Source organism: Podarcis pityusensis (genome assembly GCF_964106645.2).
Source record: "Podarcis pityusensis genome assembly, chromosome: 7".
NCBI classification, from domain to species: Eukaryota; Metazoa; Chordata; class Lepidosauria; order Squamata; family Lacertidae; genus Podarcis; species Podarcis pityusensis.
Window position 1 is genome coordinate 75,624,993 of NC_138031.1, and position 26,294 is coordinate 75,651,286.

The 26,294-nt window shown below is 43.1% G+C and overlaps 1 protein-coding gene across 7 annotated transcripts in view; it reads left to right on the forward strand.

The window, feature by feature from the left end:
* Positions 1-26,294, forward strand: part of CDH18 (cadherin 18) — a 646,256-nt gene that overhangs the window by 393,350 nt on the left and 226,612 nt on the right. For 5 of the 7 annotated variants that reach the window (XM_081014758.1, XM_081014761.1, XM_081014760.1 and 2 more), the window contains one exon: positions 22,630-22,820. The exons of 1 other annotated variant lie outside the window; for it this stretch is intronic. The gene's annotated coding sequence lies outside the window, so the exon portion shown is untranslated. The remainder of the gene's footprint in view (positions 1-22,629; positions 22,821-26,294) is intronic. One more of the 7 variants, XM_081014759.1, reaches the window with a different exon arrangement.

Here is a 26,294-nt window from a genome sequence, read left to right on the forward strand (position 1 = left end):
TCCATGACTGGACCTAACAGTCAGGGGTACCGTTACCTTTACCTTTACCTTTAGTAGACTCTTATGCATGGTTTCTTGTTTTTGCCTTTTGTTCATCTTGTTTCCCTCCCTCCCTTTTCGAAGCAACTGAAAGAAAAGAAAACACCTATTGCTCAGGGCTATGTTGTTCCCCGTAGAAACTGGGAAATTTAGGAACACATTAAAAACAGATGCTGAGGTGAAAAACTAATGTGCCAGTATCTGCAATTCTCACCTAACGAAAAATACAAGCAAGGCGTCTATTTGTCAGTCATGGGTGGCCAGTTTTAGTGTCCTTGGAGACTGGGGTTCTGTGCATTCCAAATCTCATTCTCCCCTCCTTTTTTTATTTTCGAATTGGAGCAAGAGAGAGGGAAGGTGATAGCTGAGGATTCCAACATGTCAACCAATATATAACAAGTGAATATATATAGGGCATAGTATTTTAATTTGTGTGTGCAACATATTAATTATTTGCATTTTTTAAAAATGTTATAAAATGAAACAAAACTATTGATCTAAATATGAATTCCCAGTTTAAAGGGACCCCTGACCGTTAGGTTCAGTCACGGACAACTCTGGGGTTGCGACGCTCATCTAACTTTACTGACCAAGGGAGCCGGCATACAGCTTCAGGGTCATGTGGCCAGCATAATTAAGCTGCTTCTGGCGAACCAGAGCTGTGCACGGAAACGCTTTTTACCTTCCTGCCAGAGCGGTACCTAGTTTAAGCACTTGCTAAATAAATAGTGGCAATGTATGTTGGAATGTGGTCATAAAAATGAGGTATGACTGAGTAGAAAGGTGACTGCAACCCCAGCTGGTTTTTCACCAAACCTTTCCCTTCAGTCAGGGCTTTTTTTCAGCTGGAACTCTCCAGAACTCAGTTCCAGCACCTCTCAGATGGGCATCACTGACATTATAAGAGTGCAAAGGTGGCATTCATGGTGAGTCCAGCACCTCTTTTTCTAGAAAAAATAGCACTGCCTTCAGTCCTGTTTATTTATAGTCCACTGCTGTAGCCATTTTAGCAAGATGTAGTCCAGATAATGAGAAGGGTATGTATATAGGTTTAACATCTACCCCTTTCCACTGCTGCTGCATGCTGGGTCAACAAGCCACCCATTAAATCCAGAGACTTACCTCTGAGAAGGCATGTATGGGATTGTGCTGCAGTGATGGCCACCAGCCTATAGGATTGGGCACATTCATAGAAGATAAGGTTATTAGTGTCTACTAACCATGATGGCTATGCTCTACCTCTGCTTCTGAAGACCCGTTGCTAAAAACCACAGGAGGGGGGAGTGCTGCTTACGGGTTTCCCACAGGCACCTGGTTGTTGTTGTTGTTGTTTAGTCGTTTAGTTGTGTCCGACTCTTCGTGACCCCATGGATCAGAGCTCGTCCTCTGTCGTCCTCTTCTCCTTGCGCCCTCTATCTTTCCCAACATCAGGGTCTTTTCCAGGGAGTCTTCTCTTCTCATGAGGTTGCCAAAGTATTGGAGCCTCAGCTTCAGGATCTGTCCTTCCAGTGAGCACTCAGGGCTGATTTCCTTAAGAATGGATAGGTTTGATCTTCTTGCAGTCCATGGGACTCTCAAGAGTCTCCTCCAGCACCATAATTCAAAAGCATCAATTCTTCGGCGATCAGCCTTCTTTATGGTCCAGCTCTCACTTCCATATATAACTACTGGGAAAACCATAGCTTTAACTATACGGACCTTTGTTGGCAAGGTGATGTTTCTGCTTCTGTGAAAACAGGATCCTGGATCAAATGGGCAGTCTTCTTACCTTCTTACATTAAGTGGTTCACTTTGACAGGCTTGCAGTCAGTAAGAACCTTATTATGGAAAATAACATTGAACTATTTTTTCCCCATTTGTGACTGAAAAGGGGCCTAAATGAGATCCACACAAAAAAGTACTGCAAAATAGATAAGGAATAATATGCATGGGTACTGGAAGGGATGGAAAATGCTGGTGATCGGGCTGTATTCCTTGAAGCAAATGCCATCCATACGGAGAAATTTGGATGGGTGCCTTATGACTAGGGTCTCATTCTTTCCAGCTTGCTCATACACAAAAGTAGAATACTGTGATCATTTTTGACATTATATGCCATTGCTAGAGATTTTGGAAGGAAGATCTTAGGTCCTTGCTTGGGGATTGAATTCCCTGGTGTACTGCTCTTGTTTCTATACTTAGCTTGAAATCCAACAGAGCAAAAGTAGTGTGTGTGCGCAAAAAGAAAATGATGAATTAGGCTTCCAGAGCTAAGGCATGTCATATAACCATGAGGTATGAAGAAAAGGAAAAGGAAGCTATAAATGTTGTAAAATAGTTCATTTTTGGAGAGTGTCATTTGGCGAATGTGATGAATGGGTGTTAAGGACTTTGGGATACAGTTGAAAGAAAGCTTTGTTTGAGCATTATTTCCCCCCACTAAGTAGCATGAGATAGAGAAGTGACTTTTAGGAAACAACCTTGTCTTTTTAGGATGTTTATTCCAGATGGACCCTAGAACTTTGAAGCTTGGTTTGGTCAGTGGGAATGTGTGGAGCTGCCGTTGGCCTTGTGGCCTGACAGAGGATCATGTAAAAGTGCCAGTTGCATGAACTGATTCTGCATAATACCCACATGTGGTCTACATATATAGTCACAAGCCTTTTACTGATATTAAGTAGCTAAAGCAGGGATGGCAAAAAGAAATATTCGTTGCAACCTTCTGCAGCATTTCTATGAATTATAGAAGTGGAGGGACATTGAGGATCATCTAGTCCAGGCATCCCCAAACTTGGCCCTTCAGCTGTTTTGGGACTACAACTCCCATCATCCCTAGCTAACAGGACCAGTGGTCAGGGATGGTGGGAATTGTAGTCTCAAAACAGCTGGAAGGCTAAGTTTGGGGGTGCCTGATCTAGTCCAACCCCCTGCGGTGCAGGAATGGCAGCCGAAGAATTCATGAGATATGGCCAGTCAACCTCTGTTTAAAAAAAACCCAGTCCACCACCTTTCAAGGTAATCCATTCCACTGTCAAACAGCTCTTATTTGGTGGTGTTACTTGATTCCATGTGCCCAAATATATCAAATGCCGTTTGAAGTAACAGAAAATGGTTTGAGAAAGCTCTAAGAGATAAGGAAAACCAATACATAAATACTCGTACAAAGGCTGGTGTAAAGGAGACATATATTTAAAATTGTCACCTGGACTGAAATATATAATGAGCTGACATGAATAAGTTAATCTATAGATACAACACCATGCTTTTCTTTGACACCTTCTTTTCAAATTCAAACTATACGTTGCATGTTTATGAGAATGATCACATTCACAGAAACACTGAATGACATAGTTCCTTTCTTTCTCGTGCCAGGTATAGGGCAGTATATAAATTCAATACATAACAATAATTTATTTTGAGGTGACACTGATAAATTATAAAAGTATAAGTAGGATATATCTTTGGCTGTATTCCTGTGTACCTGAATATACATAATTAATTAATAATCAAGTGGAAACCTAGTGGGTTGTTGTTTTTTCCTTACTAGTACTTTGCACAATTATTATCCCATTGCTTCTATTAGCCACATAAATGTTTTGGATGGAAAACTTGCATTGTAATACTATAAAGTTACCATGTAGTGATTCATTTGTTTTTAGAGTGGTGTTACCAAGTCAGTGATCACTTGTTTATCTGAAACCACCTAATGTTTGCAACTGAGGCAAGGAAGGATTTTCATGTGGCTTTCATCGAATGTCTGACAGCCTCCTGACTTACTAGTGAGCTTGCATTATGCCTATATGGAGGAGAACACATTTGGATTTAATGTAATGTGGGGATGTTGATATCAGTGTGTAGACAGTCTCCTCTCTACGCACATAAACTGGGAAGTTGAGCATGATCAAGGAGGAAACTGAGGAGGCAGGGAGAAACTGCAAAAGAAGCTGAAAGAAAAGATGAATGTGATAGAATGAAGAAAAGTCATAAAGTGGAAAAGGACAGCGTTTGCTAACCTGGTTCAGGATCTCACTTTCCCCATCAAGACTTCACTAACAGATTAACCGAGACAAATCTGTGAGGTGATTCTTTTAAAGAACTCTGCTCATTGAAAAATGAGTGTTATGAGTGAATGTCTGGAATCTTGTGGGTTCTAGTCAACACTTGATCACAGAGATCTTCACGACTGCTACTTCACGATCATGGAATCTCAAGTTTGGCTTCAAATGCATGAAGCTTTGGCTGTGCAGCTGTCAGGTATAATGGATTTCATTTGCTTGATAACAAAACTTTCCAACTCCTGTGGTAAAGTCACCGAGAAAACAATAACTGCAGAACTCTTCAATCTTTCATATCTTTTCAAGGAGCAATATCATGAAATGAAGCTAATAAAAAGTAATATTAGAATCATCTTCCTGAATTATATTTTTTCCCTGTATTTTTTCTTCCCCAAAGATATCCTTTGTCCAATGTTATACTAAATATAATTACTGGGACCTGTTATTAAACCCAGAAGGCAAAAAAGTGGGGAAGCTTTTGTGGGGGGAGTGTTATTTAAGCTTCCACAGTTCCACATTTTTCTCCCCTTATTTGTATAAAGTTAATTTTTATGGTGTTAAGGAATGACACTTTGCAGACATAATACCCACCCATTCACAGCTGCATGCAACTCTTTCTGTTTGTATGACCTATTCCAGTAAACAAGAGCAGCAAGGAGAATGCAGGAATACATCCAGGTGTGGTTTGTATGAAATTGCTGAGTAAGGTTTGACTTGTAGAAATTTGAGTACAGATTTAGAATTTGCCCTAGTTGTTGCAGATAGCATATGACACCTGCTTTCATAACGGTGTGGTCCCTGAAAGCAAATAAATACATGCATGAGTCACCTGGTTGTGTAAATGTCTCTCTCTCTCTCTGTGTGTGCACATTACACAGAAGGCTCTTATTATTTCCAATATTCTAATATTGTAGGCGACCAAACCCTTCCCACCTTTAGAGCAGTGTGCAGGTATATTTAATGTAGTGGCAATACCTTTCCATTTGCATGCTAATTTTGCAGCTGATGTTTGATCCTGAACTTCAATTCCTGGTTGAGATCTGATCTTTCACTACATTATTCAAAAGCTGAAAATGTGACATGTTTCAAAATGTCATTGGTGAGAACTTTAAAGTTCATGCTAACTGGCTTCTGCTTCATTATATATTTTCCCCCTGCTTGAACTTTTTTTCTTTATATGTATAACATTTTCTTCCCCTCTTATTAATGCTCATCTAGGTCACAGCAGCAGGGGAGAGATACAAAAGGAAGTACTGAAGATATCAGCCCTTTACCATTTTGATCCTTTGAGTATGAAAATGGGTCTCCAAATGATGTTTAGGTCTTGTCAAACCCTATGATCTCCTGTGCAATTTGGGTCCAGTGCCCTGTTCAAAACTGCCTGCTTCTGCTCTGTGTCTTCCTCTTTATCACAGTGGAGACCTTGCTTATCAGTAAAGCTTTGATATATTCTTTTCTTTCTTTCTTGCACCTTCTTGTAAATTTGCAGGAGCCAGGATTATTTATACACACATCTAGCTTGCACAAATCAATGGAAAATTCTTTGTCTAGAAGATACACCTGTATGTCCAATTCAGCACTCAAGTTTCGCTAGGTATCAGGCATATTTTGCACCTGGCCAAAAAGTTGTATTGAAAAACATGACTTCCGAGCCATCTGGCTCAAAAATGGCAACTAGGCATCGCGTTTTGGCGACACTAACCCTGGTTTAAGGATCCGTTTGTTACCTAGCTTATATATCTGTGTTTCTAACACGGGTTCAATTAAAATAGGTTTTCATCTTATTAGAATGCTCATTCCCCTTCATAGGATGCTATTTTGTTTCTTCTGACATCCAAGTTGGTCAAAATCTGAGTTGAGACCTATAGTCACTATGGTGCTGCTTTCCTACCTAAGTGGTTTAAATATATCTGTCTCTCATCAACATACACAATTGTTGTTTCCTTTCTTCTGCCATCCATTCATGATGCCACAGTTGTTGTCTTATGATTCAGTCTTCTGCGTTCTCTTCTATCAGATTTACTAGAAAGAATTAAACTGTCGGTGTCAGATCCAGACACATACTATGTCAAGCAGGGTATATAGAAGCTCTTCAGTTGGTTGTGACCAAAGTATTGAACATACCCACAAAAAATATTCTAAACTAAAATGTGCCTTTGTGGCTGTGAAGCTAGTTAGGCCCAGCATAGGCAAACTCCAGCCCTCCAGATGTTCGGGACTACAATTCCCATCATCCCTAGCTAACAGGACCAGTGGTCAGGGATGATGGGAATTTTAGTCCCAAACATCTGGAGGGCTGGAGTTTGCCTATGCCTCAGTTAGGCCACATCTCTATCTATCTATCTAGCTAGCTAGCTAGCTAGCTATCATCTGTCTATCTATCATCTACCTATCTATCATCTGTCTACCATCTATCTATCTAAAAAAAAATTGTAGACTGCAATTCTATGGGAGGGGGAAAATAAAAATGGATGACATCTGTCAGGGGTTCAGGGACAGAGGCACAGGGTAGGCAGGAGATGGAGAGCGATGGGGATGAATCCCAGGACAGCGAGGAAGAGGAGGACAATGACTCAAGAGATTCCATGAGTCTTTCCAGCGAATCAGAGGATTCCCAGAAGGGGGCGCCGGTGGTCAAGGCCAGGGGAGCCCCAGGGGGGACGTGTCAGGAGCAGGGGGCCAGCGGGGGATCCCAAAGTGGCAGCTGGGCGTCAGGACCAGCCTCCCCGCCAGAGTGCAGCGAAGGGGGTGGAGGTTCCAGTGTATCAGGGGAAGCAGCTCCGGCAGCAGAGAAGGGAGGGAGGTCGGAGCAAGCCACCCTCCCGGAAGGGGAGGGGAGTAGTGAAGGGAGTAGTGTAACTGTCAAAAGGAAGGTTAGAGGTTGGGCGCGCGCGCCAAGTTCAAATGTGGAGGCGCACGGAAGTACAGGGAGCCCGGAGGAGGAGCCGGGTCCCAAAGCCCGCAGGAGGGGGGAAGAGCAATCTGGGGATTCCGCGTCAGGGGAATCCAGGAGGGGCGAAACCCCAGCGGGCAGGAAGACCCTGCAGAAAAGGAAAGAGAGGAAGAGGTGGAGCAGCGCAAGCCTCTTAAACTGGTGCAGGGGAGGGACTGACTCAGAGGGGACTTCAACGGTCTAAGCGTAGCAGACGTGGGGCTGCGCGCCTCGGATGTGAAGCAAACAATGAACTCCAATAAACACTTTTGTATATAAGAAGAACTAGGCGTTGGTCTTTTGTGAGCTGAGACCTGAGGCAGCCCTGACAACATCAATTATACGTTTATACAAGCCCCATAAGCACGGGATGCCTTTGCCTGGTGGCACTGTAGCCCATAGATAGCAGCAAAATACTGGGCAAGGTTTTGCCCAGTATCCTCTCTGTGTGATGGGCTCATGGGGAAAAGCTGTCCCATGAGTCACTGCTTCAGAAGGGAGGGGAAAGCCTATATAAGGCTGCTTCCTCTGGCCTTCCTCACAGCCATTTTGCTTTGAGAGCTTCCCGCCTGCCCACCCTCGGGTTAGAGCCTTCACTGAGCAATTTTGGGTCACTGGTTGACAGGGCTGGAAATGATTTTATTTTCCCCTCTCAGCCTGATTGACACTTGGTTGAGTCCCCCCCCCCCGCCCTTTCCCTCAGTGAAATTATGACTTTCCTTTGTTAGGCAGAAGAACATTGTATGAGGGCAGAAATGGCATTGGTCAGGATCAACATATTATAGGGGGACACATAAGGAACCTGAGTGGAGGATTGACCATGGCAAACCCAAGCTTGTGTTCAGTATCTGCCTGGTTGAAATCTGCACCCTGGTCCCCCAGTGAGGCCTTGCTTGCTTGGCTTGCACAATGGGCAAGGTTCAACATGGGCCACCTGTTTGGATGCGTCCAGGAAGATGGGGGCATTTGGTAGGCCCCCAGCTGGCTCCAGCCACCAGCCAGCAGCCGGGCGAACTCCGGTTCTCGGAACAGCATCAATCAGCGACTCGAGCCTCAGAAGCCTTCAGAGACTGAGCACGCTCTAATCAGCAGAGTAAATAACTTTTCACAATGGAAGTGGCGGACAGAGGCATATGTAAGCATATTTACAGGCGTTTATTCAGCATCAGGAACAAAGGAAAAACATGTCTGCTTCCCTTCGTGTCCAAGCAAACAGCCATATAGCAAAAGCAATAGACAACGGAAGTTCCCAGCAGACTGTGCTGGAAGTAAACAGACATGTGGCATACAACAATACACACATCTGTTCTAAAGGTGGAATGGAACTATTTCCTAACACCACCTTCCATCGTACAGGTTTGGAGTGATCCAAACCCAGCAAATCCATTCCATCAACTTGGGGCTTCTGGAATGATGAACTGATCCTGGGACCCAATGCCATGCCAACCTTTGCCCTGCCTCCTACTGTCAAATATTTGGCCTGATTTTATCCCATCACCATTGTACAGTCTGGTTATTTTGCTGCTCTCATGGGTCACATCATGTGTCTGCCTAGGCAATAAAAACCATGCAAAAATGTGTAACACCACAGGACATTAGCTAACAATTACAAAATATGTTTTCTTCATTGTCTACATAAGACACTGCTTTGAGAGTCTGCTCGCTCCCAGTAGTCTCTATATATTTGTGAATAAACATATATTACAAGGATGTCTCAACTCAAAGGAAACAAAATGCAGTAGTGAGTTTCACAGCTTGGGGAAGTGGTGATAACTGCTTTATAGGCTTGCCGTAGGGTGTAAAAACTACCATGAAAATATATTAAGTGAATTTTAAAATAGGTTTGTAATATATTGAAACAGTCTAAGATCCTAAAATATTTGTTAAAAGAAACAAAGAGTTGGTACCAAAGAGTTTACAGATGAAAGTATATATAGTACACACAATACAGGACAAATGCTAAAATACCTAGTGTTTAAGAATAGGTATTTTGAAGGTTTAGGATGTAACAATTATTTCCAAATTAACATGCTATGCGCAAGTAGCAGAAGAAAGATAAAGAATTGGTTATTTTGTTATGTAATTGACTCCTTTCATCATGTGCAGGTATTCTATCCAGCATGTAATCCACAAACACTTTTATATTACTATAGGAAAATGCACATTCAGGCTGCAACCCTATACATACTTCCATTGGAGTAAGCCCCATAGAACTCCACGGGGTTTACTTTTGAGTAGACAAGATATAAGGTGATTTTGTAAAAGGAAATCATAAAGCACCTTATGAAAAATGAAGCTTTTAATGTGTTTGCTCCCATAAATAATGGACTTCTTGTTTGCTTCTGCTTCCTAAACAATCAAGATGTAAAAACCAGAGAACAGCAATAAAAACATGCTGTGAGTGCAGTTGGGATTTTTCATATCCTGTCAGTGAAAATCAAGGTGACCCAAGATTGAGAGATTGTAGGTTTTGTGTACTCTTCAAGGTGTTGTTTCCTTCCCACGCCCATTTTCCCTCTTATTGTTCCACTGATGTGTCAAATTGAGTACTGTATGTTCGGGAGGATGCTAACACCTGAATCAGAGCTGCAAGGTCTTTTATTTTCTTCTTAGATCTTCCATATAGGTGACATGCTGCTACTTGATGTGCTTGAGAGGAGTACAGCAGTTAAAGCAAATAAATATTGCCAGAAATCAGAGAATGTTAGACTTCCGCAAAGACCAAAGTAAAGAGGAGAAGGCCAAAGTCTAGGTTTCATGACCTAATTATAATAAGTTCTTTTTTAAACCACGGATAGAAATGTGCTAAAAGGAAATGATATTTCAAAAGGGTGAGCTGAATACACATGAGCTCAAGCAAATGGTATTGGCTCCTCCTGAAGGGGGTATGGAGGAAGGAATGCATTTTTAGAAGGGATGTCACAAGGGTTTGTTTAAGCTGGAGTTGGAAAAGATCTCTAGGGGTTTAGAAGACCCCTTCCCCAAAGGGAGGCAGATCTCCCAATCCTCATATTTTCTCTCCATTTTCATTCAAAATCCAAGCATCAGGTGAGGCAGTCTAAATGATTTCCTCACTTCATACTTATCAAAAAGGTTAATCGGAAGGGAAGGGTCTGCTCAGTCAAGAAGATGATAACAGCAACGTAGCAGTGGTTATGTTTGATCATTGTCCCCATTTTGTTTTCTCCTGTGTTTTTGCGTCTTTGTGCAAGTGAGGCATGTCTGGCAGATAGATGAAGTTGAGCAGAGGGCTCTGTCAAATTTGTTCAATGGAAAATGAAATCTTTTTGCTGCGGCTTGTGTAGCCTCGAGGAGAACACGGAGCCCTTGACCAAACACTGTTGCCTTGTCCTCCTTTCAGAGAAATCATTTTTTTTTACCCTCCAAAGGAAGCATCTGACATCTAGCAATAGCTTTCTAGGGGGGTTTTGAGTCAAGATGTCCTCTTGTACCCGTGTTCAGGTGGCAGCTTTCTCTCACAACCAGTTTGTGCTATAATGCTAAATTGCAAAGTGGGGGATGGGGTGGGATTTGGTTCCTTATGAATGTTGCTTGGGGAAAGCATTTGTGCAAGTTTTCACAGTGGCTACAGAAATAGAAATTTCCTGTTAAACTATAGCAAGCTGTTAGGCTAAGAGAGCGGGACTACAAACAACATGATGCAAGGTGACTGTCAGTGAAGACTGTCAATGGAAGAATGTCTAATGGAAAGGTACCAGAGCAAACTAAACAAGCTGACTTTTTTTTAAAAAAAAAAAAAAAAGCAAAGACTTTTCCATAGAAATCCATTCATTTGGACCAGGAAAACAGGTTTCAAAATACAAAAATAAAAAATAAAAAAAGACTTTCTTATAATAATGTTGTGCATCTTCAGAGTCTTGAATCTGGGGGGCTAAATGTCTTAAGTTCAGGGGTAGGAAATCCTTTGGCCTCCAGATGTTATTGGACATCAAGGTCAGCTAGCATGGCCAACAGTTAGGGATGCAACATCTGGAAAGCCATAGATGGCACATCGCTGTTTTAGCTGATAAAACTATCATTGGCAAAGCAGATTACTTCAGAATTTTGCAGCAGCTGGTATTTACGAGCAGGAAATGAATAAAACACTATATTTCCCACTATTTGATTCTTTCAAATAATTTTGCAGTAGGCTTTATGATGTTTTCATGTCTTGAAATCTGGATCAGCGGTGCAGGTCAGGATACTGGATAATGCTGTGATAGGAGTTGGTGCCTCATCTAGAACACGCTGCCAACCATATTTCTTTTTAATCAGTTCAGTTATAGTTGTTGGAATTCTGCCTGGGTCAGAGGAATGTGCCACAGCGTAGGCACCGGCAGATATTCCTGACGACCTCCCCGCGTCTCCACTCTGCTGATAAGCAGGCGAGGTCCGGCGATTCTTCTCAGATGTATGAGAGGAACACACCGTTCTTCCTCTCTCCCCTTTGGTGTCCCCAGGGAGGGGAAAGAAGCAGACAGAAAACTATTTACATCATTTATTTCTGCCTCTTACATCAGTACAGAGAATCATGTCTGCACTCAACAACAGCAAGAAGAAACTCCTCCCAAGTACATCCAGTACGGGTCATATGACACACACACACTGAGCTAACATCCGGTGCTCAGTACAGAATGGACTGCCCCTTTGTTCCCATGGCAACAGTCACAAACATCCTGTCTGGCTTTCCAGCCACAAGCAGCTGGCTGAGCTGCTAGAGCCTTTGCTTGCTGCAGCATTGGTGCTTTATGGTAACATACTCCCCCTAAAGTATCAATGTGTGCCGCGAGCAAAGCGTCATCCAGAGAAGAAAACAAACAGTTGTTATATTTATAACATTCCCCTGTTGTTTCAGTTCCACCCTTGGAACTACCCGCCACTGGTTTAACCAATGTACCTCTCTGGTTGTGTGACTTCGCATTACCTCGGTTAACAACTCTCTGTTGTGCCTTTGTCTCTGACTCAGACACAGCTTCAATCTGTCCTTGGTCGTTTACAATAGCAACATATGCAAGGTTAGCAAACTCCTTTGAATACCTCTTGGGTGGTACACCCTTCGTTGCTCTCTCAGACCTACGTAAAAGTTGCTGCTCTTCTCTGCTTTCTGGTTCAGCCTCTGAACTCTCTGGAGAACCAGTACTAAGCTTAATCAATGGTTCATCCTCCTCTTCTGAGGGTCTAGTCATTATGTGAGATTTCCTCTCAATGACTGTGACAACTGAGCTGTCTGAGCTATCGCTGTCATCATCAGTACTACTGAACTCAATAAGATCAAACTCATCATCATCATCATCAGAATCGTCACCTGTGGGAAATGTCTGTACTACCCGCTCTTGCTTTGGAGCACTCTCTAGGAACTTTGTGAGAATCACCTGACCAGATTCAGACAAAATTACTCTGTAGAGACCTTTTTCATAACCCACAAAAATGCCTCTGGCATTCTTTACTCCACCTGGAGCTTCTGTTCTCACATGAGACCCGAAAACCTTAAAGTAGGCAACAGAAGGTTTTCTATTGAACAGCTTCTCAAAAGGAGAACATCCCAACTCTGTTGAGACTTTTCTCAACCACACATGAAGATAGGACGCTAGCGATTCGGCCCAATATTCATGTGGCAAATGTGAACTCAGCAATTGCGCATTCATTCCCTTTTGCAATTCTTTGTTCACTTTTACACAGACCCCCCTGTTCCACGCTTCTTGCGAAACTGCCACTTTGTGGTCTATCCCTTTTCCATCCAGGAACTTCTGAAACTTCTGTAACAGAAAAACTTGTTTGTCATCTGTGAAAAGACAATCAATGTTAGCATCATGCATACTTTTAACCTTGTCACAAAACTCCTGAAACTTTTCTAAAGTTTCTTGCGGTTTCTCCATCATATAAACCCAAGAATAATTAGTGAAACAATCCACACACAAAAGGTAAAATCGTGCACCGCCTCTAGATGGTTCTAGAGGACCAATCACATCAGCATACACCCGCTGAAATGCTCTGTCGACCTTCTTCGTCACCTTCCTGGTGCTCACACTGGTCATACCTGCAAGAGAGATTTTGTTTGAAACAGAAGAATTACATTTCATGTAATCACTTTGATCAAAAGTCAACAAATACAGTCCATCTTTCTCTTTGGCAGTAAGAAACAGTTCTCCATCTTTGTAGATCTTGCAACTTTTAGCATCATAGGACAGTTTCAGTCCTTTCTTTGCAATCTGCGACACGCTCAGCAGATTAAATCTCAGTTCTGGAACCAGGTAAACATCATTTATAGTCAAGTTCAGACTCTCAAGATACACAGTCCCAATTCCAGTCGCTTCCAACTCTTGACCGTTGGCCTGTTTCACAGTGAAGCTTTGCTTCTTCAACGTCGAAAACAGTTGTCTGTGCGGGCACAAATGTACCGTTGAGCCCGTGTCAATTATGAACGAGTTCCCAACATCTGGCGTGGTTCCTTTCGCCATCATAGCCTTTGCAGGTTTCACCTGGCACTTGGAACGGCTTTTGCCTGACGCCTGAGGCTTCGTAGAGCTGCTCTTTGCTCCTCTTGACTGGCGCGGCTTCTTACAGTTTCGCTGTAGATGCCCAGTCTGTCCACAATTGTAGCATCGGACAGCACTCAATGCTACACCATGCTCCCCAGTAGCATCAGCAGTGGGGGAATTAGAACTCTGTTCTTCCCTCCCCCTGTCTTTTTCTTCCAGTGCAGCAAGTCTGTCGTGTTCATTCAGGACCACAGCACAAACTCTCTCCGCGGTCAGCTGCGCGGCCGGTAGGGAACCAAGCTGACTGGCAACAACCTTGTAGGTGCGGCTAAGGCTGTTTATCATCATGAAGCAAAACACTTCCTCCTGAAGACGGAAATTGCGTTCCACCATCTGTTGACGCAGAAACTTCATTTCTGTCAGGTGCGCTTGAACATCTCCATCAGGCGCAAGTCTCAGATTGGTCAATTTCTCAAAATACAGCAACGCTGAAGAACCAGCATCTCTCTGATGCGTTGTACGCAGCGTGTCCCATACCTCTTTCGCATTTTCTAAATGCTGAACATGCACCAACTGATCATCTGAGACACACAGAATTATTGCAGTCCTGGCCCTTACATTCTGTGACTCCCAACCTCTGGTTGGTGCTGCAGGGATGGGGTTTTCAATTACATCAAAAAGCCTCTGATTCTGCAGCAGGGCCTTCATCTTAACAGACCAAGATGAATAATTGTCATTGGTTAAGGGAGGTGGGCAAGGCAAACCTCCCCCTTTCTTGGCATCCATCTTGAAGCCAAGCCTCCAGCTCACAATGTCAAACAAACTGTAAAATCCAACAGTTGTTTTTTTCTTTCTCACGCAGGCAAACTGCTTGTTGCTTACGCTCTTTGCACCTGGCAGCTAAACTCAGGCTGCTATTGAAAAGTCCCTTCCAAGGGCACGTAAACTTGTAGCCGAAACATTCTCTGATTTTGTTTCGCTTTCCCAGGCTTACACTCAGAGTCCAGCCCTTTTGCCAGTAACTTTCCAGGACCGTTACCTAGCAACAATGCATTTCAATAGGACATCTTATCTACCACAAAAATTTGTGGAATGCAGGCTTCAGCCTTCAAGCTGCAGGCCTCTTCCTCCCGGAGCTTTTGTTTTCTTTGAAACGCAGCTCCGTGAACCAGGGAATTAATCTTCCTGCGTTCACACTTTTAGCCCGAAATGCAGCATACCTTGAACTTTGTTGCTCTGGAAAACACCTCTTCTTTCCACCAGCTGTCTGTGGAGCCTCTGGCTTCTTTCAGACGCTTCTCTTCCTCCTTGGAGCAGAGGAGGACAATCCACCAGCCTCTCATGCAGATGTCCGATGAATCGCAACCATCCGAAGGCTGCCACTGTTGGAATTCTGCCTGGGTCAGAGGAATGTGCCACAGCGTAGGCACCGGCAGATATTCCTGACGACCTCCCCGCGTCTCCACTCTGCTGATAAGCAGGCGAGGTCCGGCGATTCTTCTCAGATGTATGAGAGGAACACACCGTTCTTCCTCTCTCCCCTTTGGTGTCCCCAGGGAGGGGAAAGAAGCAGACAGAAAACTATTTACATCATTTATTTCTGCCTCTTACATCAGTACAGAGAATCATGTCTGCACTCAACAACAGCAAGAAGAAACTCCTCCCAAGTACATCCAGTACGGGTCATATGACACACACACACTGAGCTAACATCCGGTGCTCAGTACAGAATGGACTGCCCCTTTGTTCCCATGGCAACAGTCACAAACATCCTGTCTGGCTTTCCAGCCACAAGCAGCTGGCTGAGCTGCTAGAGCCTTTGCTTGCTGCAGCATTGGTGCTTTATGGTAACAATAGTGTCCGTTCAGAGGTTTTGCAAAGACTTAACGCTCCTCATTCTGACTTCTCATAGATGAATGTGTGAGCTGCAGGGCGGTCCTCCAAAGTTTGAAGATTAATGTTCAGCAGCGTCAATGCATTCCTAAAGGCTGGAAGAAGGCTTGTAGCTGAAACAGCCAGGACACAACCCAAAGAAGCAAGTAGAGGACCTTATGCATTATATCTTGCGCTGCCCCTTATATAATGAAGCAAGAGAAAGATTTTAGCACCTATACTGACAAGGTCCCCTGGCCAGAACCCCTCTGACATGATTTTATATCTCCTTCCAGACACAGATAAGTATGTGACCTGGCATGTACCACTCTTTTCAACTGCCACTAGGAAAATTAGAGCAAATTATATAGCCAAGGTAGCAACCAACTAAAGGAGATGAATTTATTTGACCCTATCTACATCAAGCTGGGACGTGGGTGGCACTGTGGGTTAAACCACAGAGCCTAGGACTTGCTGATCAGAAGGCCGGCGGTTCGAATCCCTGCGACGGGGTGAGCTCCCGTTGCTCGGTCCCTGCTCCTGCCAACCTAGCAGAAAGCATATCAAAGTGCAAGTAGATAAATACCTCCAGCGGGAAGGTAAATGGCATTTCTGTGCGCTGCTCTGGCTTGCCAGAAGCGGCTTAGTCATGCTGGCCACATGACCCGGAAGCTGTACGCCAGCTCCCTCGGCCAATAAAGCGAGATGAGCGCCGCAACCCCAGAGTCGGACACGACTGGACCTAATGGTCAGGGGTCCCTTTACCTTTACCTACATCAAGCTATATTCTATCTTTATCACCAGACTCCAAATATAATTGCACATTGTATTAATTAACATTATTTTTAATATATTAGTGGCCATGTGATAATTTTAGCTTATAAATTTTATTGTTTAATGTCTTAACTTGTATATTAAAGTACTTTTATAGCTCTGTTTAGAGTAGGTAATGTCTTGATAATATAAATGTTTTAAGTTTTTTTGTATCAATTCAGTATATTTTCTTTTAATTGTTGAATGATTCTGTGTACATTGCGGCGGCCTTTGGCTATGTGCAATAAAACTGACTGAGTGTTCAGGTTTCCAGCCACTCCATCCCAACTCCTTTCTGTGCTCTTCCTTCCAAAAGCCAGCCAGCTTTACAGTGGCCAAGTTTGCAGATGATACTGAACGGTTCAGAGTCCTTTTAACAAAAAAGAGATGGTGAAGATCCTAAAAGCAGAGTGAATGGGTAGTAAAATGGCAGATGCAATTCACTGTAAACAAGTGCAAAAAATGATGCATATCAGGGCAAAAAGCACCCCCCAAAATGCCATCAATTTCCCATGTACACCCACGGGGTCTCAATTGGCAGAGACAGGCCAGGAATGCAACCTTGGAGTCGTAGCAGATAGCTCAATGGTCAAATCACTGTGTGGCAGCTGTGAAAAAGGCAAATTCCACGCTAGTGATCATTAGGAAAGGAACTGAAAACAAAACTGCCAATGTCACAATGCCATTATGCAAATCTATGGTGAAACTGCATTTGGAATACTGTGTACAGTTCTGGTCGTAAGGGCTATTGCAGAGTTTGAAAAGGTTCCGAAAAAGGCAGCTGAAATTATTAAGGGGGTGGAGCAACTCCTCTTTGAGGAAAGGTTATTTTTGTGGCTTCTTAGCTGAGAGAAAAGGCGAGTAAGAGATTACATGATAGAAGCTTATAAAAGTATTCGTGGCATGCAGAAAGTGGGGGGTGAAGAACTTTTTTCTCTCCTCCCTCTCATATTACTAGTGTTTGTGGACATCCATTTTAACTGAATGTTGGAAGATTCAGCATAGAATCACATTCAGCACAGTTGTCCCCACAGGTGACAATGATTGCCTCCAACTTGGATGGCTTTAAAAGAGGATTTTTTTTGGGGGGGAAGGGGGGAGGATCATGGAGGACAAGGATAACAATGCCTACCAGCAATCATGGGTATGTTCTACCTCCACTGTCAGAGGCAGTATGATATCATTTTTAGAATTCCTGCTCCATGATTGCAGTCATGGGTTTGTTGTCTTTCACATGGCGGTATATGTTTTGACTCCACAGAGTGGGAAGTGACGGAAACAGGATGTTTGTGTTACTGTGTTCCGTGAAGTGGGACTATTGTCCTTTGTTCTTTTTCTCTTTTTTCTGTCTGATGCTAGAAAGAGAGAGAGGGAGCCATCTTGCAGTGCTCCATGTGTGTTTATATGTAAATAAAGTAGATTAGCCAAAATGCTGAGTTGCTGAGGTCTGTCATGCAAGGTGCGCAAACTCTGTGGATCCCTAAGTGTGCCAGTGTCTGTTGGCATTGCTCGCTGTGATGTTCAGGCAGAAGAAAGCTTTTGAAGCTCCCAAACGATTGACCAGGAGGGAGGGAACATGCCAGTCCGGCATGTGTCTCTACCAGGGTTGTACTCGAGTGTAGGCTGAACTCCTGACAACCTGGGAATCATAGGAGGGCATAGTACTGCTGTGCTCATGTTCTGCTTGCAAGTTTCCCACAGGTATTTGGTTGGCCACTGTGAGAACAAGATGCTGGCCTCATGGCTCTTGTTAGGTTCTTATTATGTTCTCCCTGAGCTTACCAAGTCCACAATGAGCTTTTTTGGGTTCCTTCTGTCCCATTTGGTGTATTTTTGCTATTCATGTTTTCCCTTAATGCAAGTTTCACCAACCCTTCTGATATCTCCTTCTTGTGAGAGGGTGGCTACGTAAGGACTTGCATTCAGACAAGTGAGTCCGCTGTTGGCATTTGTGATACTACACCACCAGTGGACATGACTTTGTTCCTGCAGAATTAATGCTCAGCATACAGGCAGCTTACATGGAAGTCTTGTGTGTTTGCTATTGGTGTGTGGAAAGTGTGGATAGAAGCCTCTCAGAATAGTAGAACATGCAGTGATGTAATGAAGCTGGATAGCAGTAGATTCACGGCCAAACCACGTAACTATCAGGGGACTTCTGTGCCACAGGGTATACTAATGATCTCTAGCTCAGATGGCTGGTTTTTCTTTTGTTAAGTATTAGACAAATTAATGAGTAAGCCTCTGAGTTGTTAATGGAACTTCCATGTAGATCTGAATACCAGGCTCTTGAGGTACACCATAGGGGGAAAACTATAATTTAGGGTCAAACTAGATGTGACACCATTCATGCAATTAGCAATTATTGCTGAACCAGATCCCCTCCCTCCAGGCATTCTGTTTGCATTGAGAGAAAAGCTCCAATCGCTGCGCTAAAAGAACATTTATACAATTGCTAGTCGTGGGTATGGGTTCCTGTCCAGTTTTGCTCTATGAAACCCTTCTTGTCTGAGACATCTGGCTGCTGGTTGTTGGAAACAGAATGTTGATTTAGTGCTTTGATCCAGTAATACAGTTATTATCCTCTGAAATGCAAAAGCCCTGATGCAGAATGAATTCTCTTCAGTAACCGGATAGAGAGGGGCATTTATCTGTAAAAAAAAACAAAAAAAAAACAACCCCAACAAATCCAGACCGTTCAGTGAGCCTTATATGCCCATGACAGTGCAGATGGAGTTGCATATCCTTGCCATATTGGCTGTGGTCAAGGGAACCTGCATAATCATGCCACTGGCCTTTTTTTGCTGGATCCAGGGAAACACTTTTGCCTTCTAGATTCAAATAGGAATGCTGTGAGTGTGTGTTGTCGATCTTTGCAATATTTTAGTGCTTACATTTCCAGTCTTGGCAGGTAGAAATGAAAAATAATGGGGAGGGGAGGAGAGTTAAGTGGTCATTTTCAAACGTCAGAAAAGTTTTGGTTCACTTAGCATCTGAGCTCTGGGTGGAAGGTTCAGATCACTGCTTTGGTTACCCTTGACTTTAACTGGCTGAGAGAGAATGAGAAAAATAGACCACAAATGAATCACAGTCTTAAATTGTCGGGCATTTTGCCAGCAGCTGAGCTATTAAAGCTGGCTTTCCCATCAACGCTTAAGCAACAGGTTTTTGAGAAGTCAGCTTTAAGAGGACAGCTAAAGTTAGATAAAGGGCTTTATTGCTTAAGCCCCAACTAATGAGCTCTTGAGTGTTTTAAGGCCGTTTTGCCAATCATTCTCTACTTTCTCGCACACACACACACACTGCAGTAATTAAGGATCTGTTTACATTTCAGCTGCGGACCTAAAATGTTATAACTCAAACACATTGTGTGTGTGTGTGTGTGTGTGTGTGTGTGTGTGTGTTGGGGTGAGGCAGATGGGGAATACTCAGCTGTGCTGCTACTGTGAGAATTCAGAGTACTATTTATCACCTGTAAAAAGGTATCCCAGTGATTGCTTTCTGCCACATGCCCTTCTCCACACATTAAGATCTGCAAAGTCAGCCTTGTTCCATGTCTTTCTTTCTTTCTTTCTTTCTTTCTTTCTTTCTTGCTTGCTTGCTTGCTTGCTTGCTTGCTTGCTTATTTATTTATTTATTTATTTATTTATATCAACTTATTTAATTATCTATTTTAATTCCATCTGCAAAGTCAGGGAGCATAGCTTTGGGACAGTGGTACCCACTCTGTGGAGTACCCTCCCTAGACAGCCTTCAACTTTATTTCCTCCTCTTATACCCATCCCTCTGGCATCCCTTTCCTGCCTATTGGATTCAAACCCTCCTTCATAATATCTCTACCCCACCCTACTCCCATCCTGAGCTATTGCTGGTTTACTTTTAACTTCTAAAAAGGGGAAGAGGCAGCATGGAAATGTTTTAGTAAATTAATAAATAAATCCTGCCTTGTCCTTCATGTTATGACAGCTCACATCCAAACACTATCAGAGGTGCCATCACTGTAGACTCCCTCAATACATCACAGTGCCTGTGAAATGTTCTCTTCCAGGTTTTTTGTTCTCTCAGCCTCTGTTTCTTCCTGTTAACAGCTGGGAGCAAATCCAGCTGTGATAGATACAGATATATATATATATATATATATGTGTGTGTGTGTGTGTGTGTGTGTGTGTGTGTATATATTTCCATACAATTGCACAGTATATGCACTTGTTCTCTTTCCCTTTCCCAGTTCTGCTTTAGTGAATTGATTCATTCTTGCCCAATTTCTGTGTCCTTGCTTTACATTGCTCCATTTCCACTTTCCAAAACTGTTTCAGTGGTTGATCCCCTCCCTAAACGTCTTGCCAACATTTATAAATTTCTTCATTCTAGTCTGATGGTTTGTTTGCTTTTGTAATGTACCTGGTCTCAACTGCTATGGGTGGGTAATAGTATATTAAAAATAGTATACTGTAAGACCCTCCCCACCTCAATAAAAGAAAAAGAAAAATCCAGAGATCCTGTTACTGTATTTTTCGCTCTATAAGACGCACCAGACCACAAGACACACCTAGTTTTTGGAGGAGGAAAACAAGAAAAAAAATATTCTGAATCTCAGAAGCCAGAACAGCAAGAGGGATCACTACACAGTGAAAACAGCAATCTGTCTTGCTGTTCTGGATTCTGGGATAGCTGCACAGCCTGCATTCGCTCCATAAGATGCACACATATTTCTCCTTACTTTTTAGGAGGGAAAAAGTGAGTCTTATAGAGCAAAAAATACAGTATATCATACGAGACTTCCAATAGTCATGAATAACTTCGTCTCCTGCTTTCTTTAGAACTTAGACACCATTATTGTTTTCCAGGATTGGATTTTAAATATAACTATTAATCCTTTCCCATCATTTCACATTCTTCCTGCCTTCTGAAAAATTTACCTCCCCAGCTCTAAATGTAGCTTATGTCACAGCTGCACATTCCACTGGTGCACTGAGGAGGGGTGGGGAAAAACTGACAACGCAACAGCCCCAAACCACCTAGTGAGTACATGTTCCACTGTCAAGAAGTTGCTTTTCAATAACATATAACATACAAGTCCAACCCTGTGTTCTGTCTTGTAAGGAAGGGTTACCAGACTTCCCCGTTTCCTGGGGACAGTCCCCAGATTTGCGAATAAGTCCCCGGACAAATTCAATGCCTGGAATGTCCCTGGATTTCATCTAATGTCCCCAGGAAACGCAGCAGCAGCAGTCTCAGCAGCCCAGAGCAGTTGGCTCTGGCTGGCTTCGGGAGCTGCTTGGAAGTCCCCATATGATGGTGGTACAGGGGCTCTAAGTGTGAATGCAGACCCTCCAAGTGTCCCCATTTTCCAGGGACAGTCCCATATTTACAGAAGCCATCCCGGTTTCTAATTTGATCCCAGAATGTCCTGCTTTTCCTTAGGAAATCCCTATTTTCATTGGGAAAATGTTGCCCCCTGAGCCAAGGACATAAGTAACTATACAACCTTTAGAAGACATCTGAAGGCAGCCTTGCATAGGGAAGTTTTAAAACGTTTGATGTTTTATTCTGTTTTTATATTTGTTGGAAGCTTCCCAGAGTGGCTGGGGTAAAATAGTAATAATAATAATAATAATAATAATAATAATAATAATAATAAATAATAATAATAGAATAGGGCATCCCTATTTTCATTGGAGAAGTCTTGGAGAGTATGGGGAATGTGGCTGCAGAAAGTGAGGCAAACCAGCCAGTTGACACTGTATGACTGTTATGTCATGTGGACCCTGGAAGTGTCTTGCTGCTGTCTGACCAGACAGGTGAGCCCCGAAGCCCTCTGAAACCCCAGCTGATTTACAGTTCATCTTGGCCTTTGTGCTTTCCTGGTTGCAAAGCTTCATTTAGCTTGCATCACGATGCTAGAGTTGGGTCCCTGGGAATTCATTAGAGTCTCACTGCTTCGCTAAGCCGGAACCAGTATACTCTAATGAGTTTCAGCAGCACAAGAAGAACTTTATCCCTCCCTTCCGGTACCTGTCCATCAACTTATTTAATTATTTATTTTAATTCCAACCTGCAGCAACACAAGAGATATGGAACTCATTTTGCAAGGGTTCCCAGGAGATAAAAAAGAAAAGTTGGCTCAGTAGTAGCATATGTTCTTTGTTGCAAAGGGGGGGGGGGGCATCATGCACACATACACACACAACTCCAAAAACCACAGGTATTATCAATGGTAGAATTAGAAATCTTAAGCAGTTTGAACTGCTGTGCTCCTTCAGAGGCAGAATACATGCAATAAAATTGATCAAGCAGCATAAACACAGAGAGACCTCATTCAAGAAATAATTATCAAGGAACAACAGAAATCCTATGTGTAGACTGTTCCATAAAAAGGGGAAAGAAATATCATAAATGGATTCTCAAGACCTTCCTCAAAGAGACAGTTGCCTATATAATATTTATTTCTTCTTCTTAGCAGGGTCACAGATGCCCATTTGCAAGAAGTATCTTAGTGAACAAGGAAAAGAAGCAACCACTGAAAGATCAAAACGTGGAGTTGAGAAGGAACGTTTGGGCTTGGATTTGTCTAATGGAATGTCTGTTACATGTGGAGTGAAGCAACGGTATTCAGTGTAAGCTTGTTCTTCATGCTGTTACCCAAACACGGTGAGTATAATGCAGATGTGGGTCACTTCCAGATGACCTGTTTGTTTAGCTTTCATCCTGATTTGCTTGCACAAAGTTTTGGGGAGGTCAGAGAGTGTTGGCTGCTTACTGAGCTCATGCTGTTGTGCACCCACAGAATGTGGCAAAAGAACAATTAGATATCTCCATCCCCATCAGATCAGCATAGGCAGAAAAATGTTGCTGCTCTCCTCCAATGGGCAACTGGCTAATTACATACTGCAGTATAAAGGATCTGAGGGAGCAATGGGATGTATGTCCTCATGCCAATGTGAAGCATACAGATGTGGGAACTGAAAGTCCTGTAGTATCTTCCTTTTGAGATGAGCAAGGCAAACACACAAACCTGCCAAAATGCAAATGCAATGCACTCTACGTGGGGCTACCTTTGAAGGTGACCCGGAAACTACAACTAATCCAGAACGTGGCAGCTAGACTGGTGACTGGGAGCGGCCGCCGAGACCCTATAATACTGGTCTTGAAAGACCTACATTGGCTCCCAGTGCATTTCCAAGCACAATTCAAAGTGTTGGTGCTGACCTTTAAAGCCCTAAATGGCCTCGGTCCAGTATATCTGAAGGAGCGACTCCACCCCCATCCTTCTACCCGGACACTGAGGTCCAGCGCCAAGGGCCTTCTGGCGGTTCCCTCACTGCGAGAAGCCAAGTTACAGAGAACCAGGCAGAGGGCCTTCTCGGTAGTGGCGCCCTCCCTGTGGAACACCCTCCCACCAGATGTCAAAGAGAACAACTTCCAGACTTTTAGAAGACATCTGAAGGCAGCCCTGTTTAGGGAAGCTTTTAATGTTTGATGTATTACAGTATTTAAATATTTTTTTGGAGGCCTCCCAGAGTGGCTGGGGAAGCCCAGCCAGATGGGTGGGGTATAAATAATAAACTATTATTATTATTATTATTATTATTATTATTATTATTATTATATTACTATAGATGGTATCTGCCACCAATGAAGAATGCTGCCTTTAAATTGTGACTGTAACTGTATTTGCTTTTGTTTCTATGTTATCTTTTAGTGCAAGAATAACCTTTCTTTGCATACATTGTGTTTGCTTCCCCCTTATGCCCTCTTTTACATGCACACACTCATACAGTGGTACCTTGGGTTACAAACACTTTGGGTTACAGACTCCGATAACCCGGAAATAGTACCTTGGGTTAAGAACTTTACCTCAGGATGAGAACAGAAATCATGCGCCGGCAGCAGCAGGAGGCCCCATTAGCTAAAGTGGTACCCCAGGTTAAGAATGGTTTCAGGTTAAGAACGGACCTCCGGAACGAATTAAGTACGTAACCAGAGGTACCACTGTACCGTGTTTTCCTGCACTTAAGATTTGCAGTTGTATAGTTGTTGTTTCTGCCAATGTTTTTAAGAGTCAAATTGCAGCTGGTTGTCTGAATCTTTGGTCACATGTCACTGTTATTAGAGTAACTACAGTTTTTTTCCCCTTTCCATTCTAATGACTGGTTGTGCCCTAAGAGAAAAGTCCACTGACTTTAGTCACACTCCTTTTATATTCCTTTGTGTTCCTCTACCCATTAATATATGTTGGAATTAAGAGTTCGCAAACAGGTATACCCCTTTCTCAGCTTTTTTTCGGGGGGGGAGGGCAGGGGGTTAATGCCTAGCATTATGGAATTCTAATCTTGTGGGAATGTAGGAGATTAGAGAAGGAGCTATGTGTTTGCCTGAACTAGGACAAACTTGGTTATTGTCATAAACTTTTGTCTGCAGCTCATGGCAGTACTTTGACTCAATGCCACAATCTCTATCAGCCACATATCTTCCGAACTGAGCTTGCAAATCAAAGTCAGATTTTTTTTTTGCAACAGAAGAGGAAAACAGCTTTTTGAGTGCACTATTCTGCAATACTAGCTGAATACCAATGACATTGTATATATGCATGCCCCCAAAATCTGGAAAAACCCCAGTGACCATGCCACTATAATATTGGTAGGTGCAGAAAATCCCTCTGTCTCTCAGGCAGGAACCTCAATACTCAGCCTAAAATTGCAGAAAGAAGCAGATCAGCCAGCTCTTGAACTATCAGCCAAGCATGCGTATTATAGCATTTGTTTCATTCTACAATACTTCTAAGATTGTGTTTATTCACCTGTCTGTTCACCTATTCACGTATTACACCTGTATAGTGGTAACGCAGCTGCCAAATTGCTCCATTTTGCAACCAGACCAATTTTAGCATACAGTGAAGTAAACACAAAGGAGGGAGGGGAAGAGAGTATCCTCAAACTGCTATAAAAATGTGATCTGTCCATAACACAAAGCAATCAGACAAAAGCTTTACTGGTATAATGATCTTTGAATGCACCACATAGTGATAATTGAGCTTAGTCATTTGAATCTGTTCATGGATGGAAAGGTGGATGAGAGAAACAAATCTGAAACTTTGTGGGTGCAAAGCTACTGCGAAGGGGTGATTGGAGCAGGGAAAATATGAGTGAGGAAAGGGTTACACATCCCCCCCACCCTGTGCTTCTACATTCCCAGGAGCCTCTTCTGGAAGTAGTTTCCCCAAATACTGTAACATGTCTTTGTACCTTATTCTATTGAGGTTTGGCGCCTGCAGATGATTTGGTAGCAATTACAAGTCTAAGTGTGGCTCAGCACATGGCAAGGCATATCAGAACCATGGATAGCTCCCAGTGATTCCTGCTGGCTGATGTGTGAAAGGACAGAGTCATCAGTTTTCAGAAGGGTTAAGAAGCATGGCAGAGCATTCCCTTCCAGTGACTCCACCACTTTGAGAGAACTTTAAAGCAGGGATGGTGAACTACTGCTCCTCTAGATGTTGCTAAATTACAACTCCCATTAGCCACAGCAACCATGGCAAGGGATGATGGGAGTTGTAGTTCAGCAATTTATGGAAGGCCCAAAGTTCCCCAAACCTGATTTAAAGGGTCCAAAACTGATTCTGCAGTTGCATGGTCTTGTCTAGGTGTGGAGCAAGAGAAGTACAGGAGGGTCATCTTCACAGACTGACCATGATGGGAGAGTAGTGTCTTCAGGCTGGGACAGCGTAAAAGGCAGTGCTGAGTGGGACACTTGGTGAGTGATATCAGTCCAAGTCCCTTGGGTCCTTAACGTTTTGCTCATAGTGTGTTTCTCTCTGACATATGTTCTGTAGGTGTACCTGCTTGTATGAGGTGTCTGACAATAAATGTGCACTGGGAGGACTCAGGATTGTGGTGGCAGGTGGGCCCCACCTCATATTTCAGCACATTCACTAGATTGTGATATCAGACGTAATGTGCACAACTCCCATCACCCCTTGCTAGCAAGGCTCAGGGATGATGGGAGTTGTAGTCCGACAATATCTGGGGACCCACAGGTTGAGAACCACTGATCTAGATGGTCAGAGGGCATACTGCAACTTTTCAGCCCAGAAAAATCACATGACACAAGGAGTTGCTAACGCAT